General features: G+C 47.9%; 1 long non-coding RNA gene across 1 annotated transcript; it reads left to right on the forward strand.

Moving 5' to 3' along the window:
* The first annotated feature begins 6,852 nt into the window (after nt 1-6,852).
* Nucleotides 6,853-10,501, forward strand: LOC146206759 (uncharacterized). The gene is made up of 4 exons (XR_014703282.1): nt 6,853-7,112; nt 7,195-7,355; nt 8,880-9,031; nt 10,251-10,501. It is a non-coding gene; the product is annotated as an uncharacterized LOC146206759 (long non-coding RNA).
* The last annotated feature ends 2,683 nt before the right edge of the window (nt 10,502-13,184 follow it).

Raw genomic sequence — 13,184 nt, forward strand, 5'->3', positions numbered from 1 at the left:
CACACACTCTGCTTCCCAAATCACTTTTTCTTATGTTAAAATAGTTAGCAGTAAGGCACCACTGGAAGGCTTGGCAGCTCATTTGCTAGTCATTGCACAAAATGAATTAAGCTGCCCACTTAGATTGTAACCATTCTGTTGTAACCTTATCATGCAAAGCTAAGGTAACACTGCATAGATGCAAAGCAGAGTAGTGAATCTGTCAATACAAACAGAAAATCCAATCCAAGCAGAAAAGGAATGAATTCAGATTAAGTTACATGTGACCTCAGTGTCAACAAGTCAGATGTTACATCCATGCCTCAGAGCTTTCATAGTGGATCAACATCAGCATTATAGAACCAATACCCATGTGATAATGCTTAACACACGATGAAAATATAAGGTAATTAATCTTTGCAAATGTGGTATGAGACTATGCACAGTGGTGGCCATACAGCACATGTAAACTGATATGTGAGAAAACTCAGTTGATCACTTTGCAAGGAGCAAAGAAGTTTAGGCGAGCAGCAAATGTAACAAGGACTAAAAAAATCTGTAATGCATCCTACATTGTTGTAAGGTTCGCACACATACATCATCGATATCACTCAGTAGGCAAGTAATCATGGGCGTCACAGCAAAATGAAAGCAGCAAATAGACACGGACATGAGCATCGACGACATCTGATTTTGATGGCATCGGAAATATCTCAACTGGTACACCTTAACAAAGAAATGCAGCTGAATAGCTACTCAATACCAATGAAACTGAGTTGGCATGCAGTCTGGCGAGAGTAGAGCTGTCAAAGCAACAAGTATGGGATATAACGTGTGCAACTCCATAACAGCATCATGTCAGTATAAAGCCTACATACATCATTTGTCTAAGCAATTGTCGAATGAACTTAACTCACCCAAGTTATGCAGGAAGAAAGCAGATTGTAATCACAATAATTTCTTCTATTGTTTTATTTCTTTTTAACCAAATATGTTTTCATGCTGAACATGCCTTAGGTACAGTACTCACGGATTGAAATAGGACACTCGGAGCGCGTGGCCGTCGCTGCATGCAAGGCAGTGTGGTAAACAACAGGCCGGCGTATTGGCGACCGGAAGGAGCAGTTCTGCTTTTTAGATGTTCTCCCCCTCGCTCTATACCACAATGCAGCACCTTGGTTCCATGAGCATCCACGGGCGGCGTTGCATGCAGAGACGGCCACGCGCTCCGAGTGCCCTATTTCAATCCGGGAGTACTGTACACCAAAGTGTCCATATCATGAGGCACAGTTGCATATGGTGTGATTTTTTTCATAAGCATAACCTCCTGCCATGCTGTACTTTTTTTAGCATTGCGTCTAAATGTTTTTTTTTTAAAGACCTGATGTGGTGATAAAGTGTTAGCCCATCACATACAGAAGTGTTCAGACGACTGATTCATCGCTCAGATACTTATTGCAGACATAGGTGCACATAGTAAGCAGGAAATAAAAATAATCAGGAAGGTGCTCTCAATGTGACAGCTGCCATGAAAGTAGACAATATTTTCACAGTTTACACAGTGCCGTCGAGCACCCATATCAGCACAAAGCGCAAACCGCGGAATAGTGGGATATTAGTAGCCCGAAAGCCGTGCAGCTAACGTCGTCGAAGGGCTCGGCGCTCGCACGGGAAGGGCTCGGCAAGCGCAGCACATACACGGACCGCGATCAACACAGGTGATCGACACATCACGAAAATAACGTCGTGTGCTCGTTTCTGTTGCGGTCACTGCGACCAGCGGAACGGGTGCCAGACTAGCTCTCACCAAATTAATTACCGCATTAGGAAAACACAGTGTGTGACGAACTTTGCAAACATGCATCAGTCCTCTTCCTTGCTAGGAGGCAGTCGCTCAAGTCGTAAACACTTTCGCAACACATGCACGGCACTTTTCGATGCGCTGAGGAGCCGATTTGTGTGCATGAAAATCACCGTGAACTACTGTTGCTGGCCGTCGGCCGTGAAGATCCTCGCGGCTAGCGATAATCACAAACACATCGTGACACCATTGCGACGTACACTTCGCCGGTTGGAAGATCACTGTCTTCAGCTAAGCGCAGATAACAGTGGCGCATATGATCCGACTTGAGGGGAAATCACAGTCGATAGGAACACTAGTATTAGCAATGCGCGCTAACTATACTGGTTTTTGCGGCAAAGCAACAACTACCATCTATGCTTCGCTCGTCGCTTCGCTTCTCACCGCTGGCGGCCATGTTGTCCTGGCGAGATCGAGGAGGAGGAGCCGGAGACGTCGCCTACAGCGCAACCAATAGCTGCAATCTGGTCGCCTTGCTGATCATCAGCATGTGCGGGTAAAACGTTGAGATTGAGTCAACGTTTCTGCGGACGAAGGATGCGGGTGTGGGCTATTGTATGCCCCTCCGAACCGGTCGTCTCGGTGCGGAGCGGGTCTAAAAAGCAACCGTACAGCGGCCTTTAGCCCGAAAGCAGCGGGCCGATTCTGAACTTTTGCACCTCATCGAATACCTCGAAGCAACCGTGTCATCTCCTCCTCAGCTCTTCAGGCTCGGACTGTCGCCATTTTGCTGGCGCGATGGCGTGCTCTACAAGAAGAACTACGGTCCAACAGAAACTGTTTATCTACTAGTAGTACCCACCCACCACGCTTCATGACGAAGTTCTTCGTGCGTGCCACGACGGCCTTTCTTCCGGCCATCTCGGTTTTTCTCGCATATTGGCACGGATACGCCGCAAGTACTACTGGCCCAGGCTAGCTGCCGTTATGCACCGCTACATCCGTACCTGCTGTGAGTGCCAGCGTCGGAAGGCAGCGCCCATTAAAGCAGCTGCCCTCCTGCAGCCTATCGATCCCCCGAAATTTCCATTTCAACAGGTCGGCATGGACTTACTGGGCCCATTCCCGAAGTCCTCTATGGGTCACAGGTATATAGCGGTCGCAACTGACTACCTCAGCCGCTACTGTAAGACCAAGGCCATTCCCCGTGGTACCGCAGAGGAAGTTGCACATTTCTTCATTCACAACATTGTACTCCGTCACGGCGCCCCAACAGTCGTCTTAACTGACAAGGGAACCTCGCTTACGTCAGCACTCACAAGCGAGGTCCTTCGACTCAGTGGCACCACCCACCGCAAGACAACTGCCTATCATCCTCAAACTCATAGACTAACTGAGCGGCTTAAAAAGACAATTGCCGACATGATTTCTATTGATAGCAGTGAGGCCAGATGAGGAGTTAAAATCAACTGTTTATTAATACTTAATACTTAAAAAGAGATTCGGTTGATCTGCAGAGGGTCGCCTGGCTGGATGTGGCGCGCCTTCGTGCGCGTCTGCGCTTCGTCTCGTCTAGGCTCCGAATGCCTTTTTCCCGAGGCGTCGGGTCCTCGCGTTTCTTCTCCGAAGTTCGAGGGGAGACATAACTCAGGCGGGGGGCGCGGGCCGCGAAGTCTCTGCGCGGTCGTAACGGAGGTGTGAATAGATAACAGACCGACCGAGTGAACGTGCTCTTCGCGGTATTCGCGCGGTCGTAACGGAGGTGTGGACAGATGAACAGCACGACCGAGCGAATGTGCTCTTCGCTGGGTTCTGCGTGGCGTAAGCACGCCCTCTCGGGTCGCCGCGGTTACGGGAGAGTTGGGTCGTCTTGAGCGTGGTCTCAAGTGATGAACTGCGTGCTGACACGGCCCCTCTAAATTTTGCGCCTGTCCTCAGGCGCGCGTATCCACGAACTTTGCGGTAATGGTTTGCCAATTGCAGACACAAATACAATTTCTTGACGTTGCTTTCTGGCTAGAACTTGTCGACTGCTGCGACTCTCGCCTCGTCCAGGGTTCGCCCTTCTGCGGCGATCCTATAGCCAAGAAATTAGATGTCGTCTTGCACGAATTGACACTTCTTAATGTCCATGTTTAGGCCGTTGACGATTACACTTCTCAGCGCCTCATCGCGCAGTGACAACGCTTCGGGGATCGTAGCTGCTCCCTGGCCGACATCGTCCATGTACGTGGATGTTCTTTTCATAGCCAAGTGGTCACTGACCTCGTCCTTCATGAGCTGTCGGTCCACGGGGCAAGATCGGTACGACCCTGTGGCGACGGGAATGTTGTCCCTAAGTTCATCGCTGTGCTTTACGTGCGCGCTAAGCCCCAGCGTATCTGTGCTCGCTGTGAACGCGTCGTCATGACGACTCAGAATTGAGCGGGGCTCATCTTTTTCGTTGGTGTTCGCGTCACGGGTCATTTTAGATATAGTCTCTTCAACCAAGTCAAAGAAATCTTCGTCGGGACCCAGGTCCTTCGGGTTCAGTCTTACGAAGCCGATGTCGCTCTCTGGTGAAATGTCCTCTATGACTGTGCGGTTGCTGAAGGCTGCTATCAGCGTCTCGCCAGTACGATTCATATTGCATGCGCCTGGAGTGTTTACGGTAGGTTCACTCACCGATGGCGGTATTGGGACGAGGGTGACATCGTTCGTAGGGTGGAACGTGACGTCGAGGTTCGCGGCACGGCGCCAGTCTGAACCAAGAATCAGATCCATGGCACTGGGCAAGGGCGCGATCACGACCTCTTCGAGCCGCACGGTCGATGTTTCGACGGTCACGTCCAACGCTTCCACTCGCGTCGGTCTGATGCATCGGTCAAGCACTTCAATGTGATCTGGGGACGCCCACGGTTGGGGGCGAACGTTAGGGCCCACAGAGCTCTCGTTAAGGATGGACACGTTTGAGCCGCTATCGATGCAGACTCTCACCGCTTGCTTGTCGACGAGGCCCTTGACGATGGGCAAATTGCCTCCCGTTGATTGCAGAAAACAATTCGCTTGCCTGTTTGTCGTCCTGGTATTGCCTGCGCCGTTGGATCTGGCTGCTCGGTGTTGTTCCGCAGCGATCGTGGCTCCCGTCTTCGGCCTCGTGCACTCCCTCGAAAAGTGGCCCGTTGGGCCGCAGTTGAAGCAGGTACGCACTCGCGTGGCCCGCATCGGTTCTCGCTGTTCTCGCGGCGTTGACTGTTCGCCGAGATCACTGCGCTCGTCTGTCGCCGCCCTTGATCCGTCGCTGCTCATCTGGTTAGACAACCCGGGATCAGACTGTCGGAACTGCGTCTTGACTGTCTTGCGTCGCCTGGTGTGGAGCAGCGCTGCGCGGTCGATCAGTTCAATGACGTTGCTGCAGGGCTGTGCAGCGAGTGGATTAGCCCATGTGTCGTCGTCGATTCCGCTGAAAATCAGCGAAATTCTTTCTTCGTTCGCCATCGGGTACGGAGATTTGTCAAGCAGAGCATTTTTCGAATACATGTACTCAACCAATGTCTCCGAATTGCGTAGTCTTCGATCAGCTTGCAGGTCCAGGAATTCCTGCATCGTGAGCCTCCTGTCGAAGCGCGAGGCGAAGGCTTGCTTCCATGAGTCCCACGATTCGCAACTCATGCCGTAAGAACTGTGCCAATCCTTCGCGGCTCCCTGCAGCCGTGTTGCTGCAGTAGCGAGCGTCAGTGATGGGGACCAGTGTGCCAAGGCAGCTACACGCTCCACCTGCGATATCCCCGTCTGGACATTTTGTTGCGCATTGCCGTCGTACTCGGGGATGGCGGACGCGGTGTCGTTCGTTGATTGGATCAGAATGGGCTGAGCTGGCTCTGACACTCTCGACAATACCTCCGTCATTTGCAGTTGCGTGCGTGCGAACATGGCCATGATTTCAGTCAGGCTTGGCGAACCCTCGGGAGCTGGAGCGTTGTTCTCCCGCGAGGACTGCGGAGGTGTACCACGATTCGTGTCTGCCGGCCGTTGGTTCGTTGTCGTAGTAGGCGCGAGACTTCCTTCGTTGCGTTGGAAGTCCGTATCGTGCCCCGTTCGTGTCGACACTGGTAGTAGTAGCCCCGTTACGTCACTCGCTGCGTGTGACATGCGTCGTTGGGCTACAAGCCGTTCCAGTTCAACTCTTGCCTGCAGAATTTCGACTGTCGTCGGTCAATCCGTGTCCGCTCCGTTGTCATCGCCTACTGCTTCAGCCTGGCTGGTAGCTGAGTCGGACGCAGCCAGCGAGGCCTGAAGGCGAACGTTGTCGTCCAAGAGGCGTGTCACGAGAACATCCTTACGGCCACTGCACGGTAGTCCACGGGTTCGAAGCTCGTCGGCCAGCCGCTGTTTTTTCAACTCGATCAGAACACTGCGCATTGTCGATTTCGCTGGTGACCAGATGAGGGTGGTCTCGGAACTCGTCGAGGTTGTTCTGCTGCGCACTGTGGAGTCCGGTGGTTCTTCGCGCGCGCGAGACGCCTCTGCAGATCCTGTCGGCTGTGCCATGATAGCAGTGAGGCCAGATGAGGAGTTAAAATCAACTGTTTATTAATACTTAATACTTAAAAAGAGATTCGGTTGATCTGCAGAGGGTCGCCTGGCTGGATGTGGTGCGCCTTCGTGCGCGTCTGCGCTTCGTCTCGTCTCGGCTCCGAATGCCTTCTTCCTGAGGCGTCGGGTTCTCGCGTTAAAGGGGTCGTGAAACGTTTTCCGGAAATTTTGCACGGCTTAGTTAAATGAAATCCTTGTCCTGCATCATAAAATATACCTTGATTCGTTTCATCGCCCGCGTTGATTTAATAGCGACAAAAACAGAATTTCGGTTTCCTAGCGCGCGTCCTCCTCAACTCAACAGATACGTCATAGCGCTAAGCCAATGAGAAGCTCCCGTTGCCGGAGCCTGCTGAGCCAAAGTTGACCAAGCTCGGTGTATTTTAGAGGTTCTAATTGTGCCCTACTCTACGCTCACGCAGGGTTTTTTAATATGGCCGACGCCTAGGTTCATAGAGTTAATACAAAGACTCTTTGTATTAACTCTATGGCTAGGTTCCTCCGTGGGTTCCAGCGTCGCTGTGCTGCTATAGTGAACTAGAATATAGTCGCTACTGTTAAAACATGGTTACATCGTGGGCTTTGAGCCTTACGCCGACGCAACTTTTCGGGTGCCAGGTCGGCGAAGATGGACCCTGCGAGCGACCGGTACAGTAACACTTGTGTCGAGAGGCCGCGGTAACCGCGGCACAACTCCGGCTTGCAGAAGCTCCGACCGTCAGCCTCCCGATCCCAGCCGTTTCGGAACTACGCATTGGTATGTATGTCCGAGTCTTGCAGCCTAGCCTACGTTTGACCGTTGCGAGAGTGCGCAATCGCTAACCGAAGCTTTCGAACAGGTGCAGCTGCGGGCGGTGCGTGCCGATGCCGACTGCTCTTGAGAGCATCTGGCGAGATCCCGGCGGCGACTACGTAGTTGAAGCAGCCGTCTGGGTGTTACAGATCATCCGCATTTACTCCAAATGCTTCTTGATCATGGACTGCTAGTCGAGAACACAAGGTAAGAACCTTGAGCGAAAGGCGAGATAACTTGAACAAGCGGCACCTGTTTTTCATTTTCTCGAGCAAGAAATGCTGTAATGAAATCTATTGCGGAAGGCAGTGTTAATAAAATAAAGCTTCCCCTTTAACGTTACTTACCTGCGATCATCTACACTGTCTACAGTGTTGATATTGCGCCACGTTAGCGCGAACACATCGCTGGTTTTCATATTTTTCTTGTTTTCGTAGAAGCGCATGAGCATGACGTTTCACCATGCAGATTACTGGTTTGCTTAATTCCATGCACGAGTAAATGAGAAAACACGCATCATCTGATAGTGTGAACTTGCTAAATGGAAAGGGCATGCACATTGATGTGAAGTAACGAGGGGGGGGGGGGGGACGCTGTCCGGACACATTTGCTTGTTTTATTAGCCAGGTATGACCTTCAGCAAGTGCAGCACTTCAAAACATAAATACATAAGGAATGCCACAAGAAATGCAGTAAATAAGTACAAAAGCAATCTCATATCGGAGGACTCTGTGCTAAGTGAAATTGCATGCAGTGAAGTAGCCTGTCTCCTGCGGAAGCCGTGGGAAAATGCACTAAAAAACGACACAGAAAAGAAAAACACACAGAGCAGGACTGGCTTCTGCAGACGATCACTAACTAGCCTGACAACTCTTGTTATAGCCAGTCCCCACTTGCTGCCAGAACAATCACCATACCAGCACTCAAAGTTTTATTTGCTAGTTTTTTTTTTACCCACTTGCATTAGGTGAGTGTTGTATAGTGTGCAAATATAATTAAAAAAATTGACTTCACTGATACCATCATCAACACCTGCACACAGTAAACCTCTCCAAAATGTTTTGACACTGACATTTTACATGTGCTGAAATGTAACAACCAAAAAAAAAAAAAGAAAGAAAGACGTTCTCCCAAAGGCCAGTACACCGAAACTTCCACAGTTTGAGTAAGTGTTGGAAATTTTACAGTTAGCAAATGAAGTTATAGAGTAGTTTTGCGGCACTTGCAGAAAGTTTGGCACGTGCCGTGTTGTGGGACAACTGAGAGCTGTTGACAGAAGTGCACTTGTAGTTTATGGCTCCTTCGAATAGAATGACTCCATGCACAGAGCTGCTTAATGCATAAGTCGCATACTTAACATCTTCGTGCTATGCGGATGATATCAGCGTGGACATTGACAACGGCCACAACACTAGTATAGAGGGTGTAAGACGACTACCAGGTTTTGTCAGTCAAAAGCTGCATTGCCTTCAGGCATTATTTTGCTGCAGTAGCAAATTGTGATTGCACTTGAGTTCTAATATTGGGTGGGTCTCATTCTCTCTCAATCACCTGCAGCAGAATTCAAAGTTTGCCATACTTCCAGGGAGAATAAATTGACAGTGAAAGTTACACTGTACAGCTTCTGTTAGACGGGAATTAATTGTACAGATGCATGAATAACTTTCAAATTTGTAAAAGACCTGAATCATATTGCTGAAAAGTGAATATTGCTTTTTCTCTTGTCAACAGGAGGCACCACTACATCTGCTACAGCCAGCTTGCGCACTGGCTTTGGGGATGCCTCGGCAGACATCACAGTAAAGTCCTCCCTATTTGTAATGCAAGCCAAATAAGGGAAAGGTTTCCATCTGACAGTTACACTGGTTTCCAGTTTGCGCAAGGTTTGTAGAGTCATCACCTTATTCATTCTGAAACAAGCCGGAAAATATGAGAAGAGAGAATTGCAGGACAGCTGGACTAATAACTGGAATTTTACTAAAGGATAGAGGCAAAAGAAGACTTGCACAGAGATGCACATGTAAAAAAGGCTCCAAAAGACTGTTGACCGATTTCTTAGCCACACACACGTCCTTAGCCTTTGCAGTATAGTGTGCCTTTGGACTTGGATCTGTGGCTTCCCTTTTGTAACGAGTGGTTCGTGACCATAAGGAATTTGCTTTTTTTAGATTTTGATTTTTTAGACCCTTTCTGCTTTCCACGCTTTCACTGCTTTGGGGGTTTTTCGTGCACGTGCATTTCTGTGCAAATCTTCTTTTGCCTCTTTCCTTCAGTAACATTTCAGCTGTTAGTCAAACTTTGTCTTGTGCTCCTCTCACGTGTTTCGTCTTCTGGCTGGTTTTAAGATGAATCAGTACCAACTCATCCAGTTGTTAGTCTTGTTGATATCACTAGCCTGACTGCACCCACTGCTGGGAAAATGCTTCTCCCATATCCATCCGAATAACCCGATCCTGTGCCAGGTGCATGATTCTCGCAAACTTCCTAATTTCATCTGCTTGCCCAAGTTTCTGCCGCCCCCTGCTAAACTTGCCTTCCCTTGGAATCTAAAAGACATATATAGGCTCACTTAGAATGAATTTTGTGTACTCACTCCCTTCCTTTACCTTTGACGGGTAGAATTTTCTTCTTTTGGAACTGACCGCAGATACATCAGCTGCATCCATATGATCCCCGCAGACTTCCTAATCTCATCTGTCTGCCCGAATTTCTGCCGCCCCCTGCTACGCTTGCCTTCCCCTGGAATCTACAAGACATATATAGGCTCACTTAGAATGAATTTTGTGTGCTCACTCCCCACCTATACCTTTGATGGGTGGAATTTTTTTTAGCACTGACCGCAAATGCATCATAATTGTGCAGTTGTGTATATACCTGCTTGTATAGATGTCTCTCCCATATCTATCCAAATAACCCGATCCTCTGTCAGCTGCATCCATCTGATCCCCGCAAACTTTTTATCTGCCTGCCTGAGTTTCTGCTGCCCCCTGCTATACTTGCCTTCCCTTGGAATCTACAAGACATATATAGGCTCACTTAGAATGAATTTTGTGTACTCAGTCTCTAACTATACCTTTGTCGGATGCATTTTTTTTTATTTAGCACTGACCTCAACACATCATGATTGTGAAGCTGTATATACACATTTGTATATTTAGGAGAGAGGAAGACAGCAAAGAAGCGTGAATAAAAGATGTCTTGCTCTAGGTCAACTTCCTTCTAGCCTAAAAATTTTGTATGCACTGATGAACCTGCGGCCAACCAATAAATTATTTTGAAAGCAACATGTCTCTAACACTCATTTGGTAACATTAGATAATGCCCAAATGTACTACAAAGTGGTGGTCCTTGTGGCACTGACAAACCTAGATTTTCTAGTTGCCGCATTCACCTTTACACGACCTCGAAAAATAGTGGCTCATGGGGAATAGAAAAATCAAACCGTTTTCTGCAAAAGCTGCTTTGAAAGGTGGCCACTGTTTTCAGCATTTTGCTGTCTCATTCAGAAGCAAGGAAGCATAATCAGCAATCTGTAGACATGCATACAATAATATGTGCCTTATACTTTGAAATGTACCAGACTTTAACCAGTCATAAAACAGCGTGCTGAAAAGGTATGTATAGTAAAGCCTCCTTCGTTGATGTACCCGTAGTTTGCATGAAAACATCTGCACTAGAACCTGCATGACGTTGAGTTAATTGGCCTGCTGGTTGAATATGCCACCAAAATGCTGGTAATACAATGAACTTTGTCGGTGCTGGGGTCAAGTCTAGAAATATAAAGTTGGGATGATTTAATTGTGAAACCTTGCTGCTGAATTCACTGCAGGCTAGAATGTAACAGGATTAAAGGGCAGCTGTAGACGTAAGGGCAGTCCACATTGTCACGGCATCTTATGCGTCCTAGTACACATATCTACATACCGTGCATGTTTTGCTAGTAAACAATGTAACCACAGATTTGCGAAGCTCCAAGAATGCTACACTGATGCTGTCTGAGTAGCTGCTTGTGTCGCTGAATATTGTGAAAGCCTTTTGATGGAACGAAAACTGCTTGGTGAATACTTATGCAGAGTGAGGTTGGTCAGGAGCGCAGGTGATATGTACACCCTCGCAATTTAACCATACAAGCACAGACTGTATGATACTCATACAAATTGAAAAATATAAGGGAAGGAATTGAACTGAAGACTTCGCGGTTCGACAGTCCAAACTTCTACTACATGTGCTTTGGGCTGTGTGTGCTAGCCCGCCTGCAATCTGATTGCCCGAGCCCGGAAAATGGTACACACCCATATGAGCACCACTCCCAGTACTGTTTAACATGTACATAGAAGTGCAAGTGCTTGGGATAAACCTTGGCTGCCGCAATGCACCTCAAACAATGGCATGTTAGCCAGAATAGCAGGTTGGGCTTGTTGGTTTTCCATGCTGAGGTAACAGCGCAAAATGTGGACGGGAGCACAAGACGAGAAGACGATGAGACATTGTGTCGTCTTCTCTTCTTGTGCTCCCATCCACGTTTTGTGCTGTTACTTCAGAATGTCACGTGCCTGCCCAATATCTACATAATTGTCACACGAACCACTTTGTGTGTATTTACGACTACTTGCACAACACCATTGCCACCCACTGATGATGAGCAGCTGAACAGCAATTTTTCACGTACACTCCGCTGCCATCAATTACAAATGCTATCACGCTAAGACTTCCCATACCACCCCACCCAACCTCTGTGTGTAATGACTCAACCTTTGGTGCGTTTGTATGTTCTCGGGATACTGGAGAAATCCAAGATATCAATTAGTAGATTCAAGCAACTTAATCTGACATACATCTGGTGAGAATATTACAACTCTATCCATGTATACACAGATCTGTATCACCGCAAGCGTCGCCTACAATTGTGGTGATGCCGCTCATAACATGACTCATCTTTTTTTTAAGGGCATAATTCTCCACAAACCGCTGCTGAGCTTGTGGCCCCTTGGTAAGAGGCTTTCCACATCTGTGGGAAACCACTTTAGAAGTGGTGTGAATTCACAGTTTCAAAGCCTGCATTACAAATTTTTGGAAGTTTTCAACACCACACCCTTACCAGCCTTTGGCACTACACATCACTGAGTTCCTTATATCTACTTGTGCTCAAGGCCACAAGGTAGTGCTTTAGTGGATCCATACCCACTTGCCAATTATATGCCATTATGCATGCTTTCTCCATAGACTGCATCTAAATGTGGTTTCACACACAAATATTTATACTTAATTGGACAGGCGGACTGCCCAGAATGTTCCACATGTGACATTACGGAGACTGTGGAGCGTGTACTAGTGGTGTGTCCCAGTATATGCGTGCAAAACAATAACTCGAGTTACTTCTTTGAAGTGTTTTGGCAACAGGCCTCTCTCAGAGGACTTATTGGCCGGTTGGCCAGAAATGGAAAGCTCTACAGGCAGTGCAGGCTTTCTGCTGCTTCTTGCATGACACAGGACTTGACTCGTGACTGTGGTGCAAGTTACTATTCCTGTATATATTTTAATCAAGTCATGACCCTCTTTGTTCTTCTCTTTCTGTAGCAGGTCAGATATTAAACTTTTAAGCCAATCTATCCGCCTTTCCAATCAATAACACTTGCGTGAATGCATTTCTCCTGGATGGTTGATCTGGTAATCACACCATCATAATGCAAGGACATGGGGCGTATGAGCTTTTGAGGTGAACAATTTTTACCCTAGAAATGTCTTTTAAATGATGTGAAGGATTCTGAGCTCTGCTCAACATGATCCTCCTCTTTGGAGTCTTCATCAGGTTCTATGGGACTAGATGAGTGCTGTGGAAAGAACGTGATCGAAGTGGAACCAAGGGGCCTGTTCTGGGTGGTACGATATGCTGGTAGGGGCACCTGTTGTGCTGGCCTCACGGTATCGTTCAAAATAAAAAAAAAAATCCAAAATGCGCATATTACTGCTATGAGGGCAATCTGGCAGGAAACAATCAAATAGAACTGGTGGCTTCTGCGAGTCGAGTAGTTCTCA

This window comes from Amblyomma maculatum, chromosome 1, assembly GCF_055883805.1.
Source record: "Amblyomma maculatum isolate TAMU_Amacu chromosome 1, ASM5588380v1, whole genome shotgun sequence".
NCBI classification, from domain to species: Eukaryota; Metazoa; Arthropoda; class Arachnida; order Ixodida; family Ixodidae; genus Amblyomma; species Amblyomma maculatum.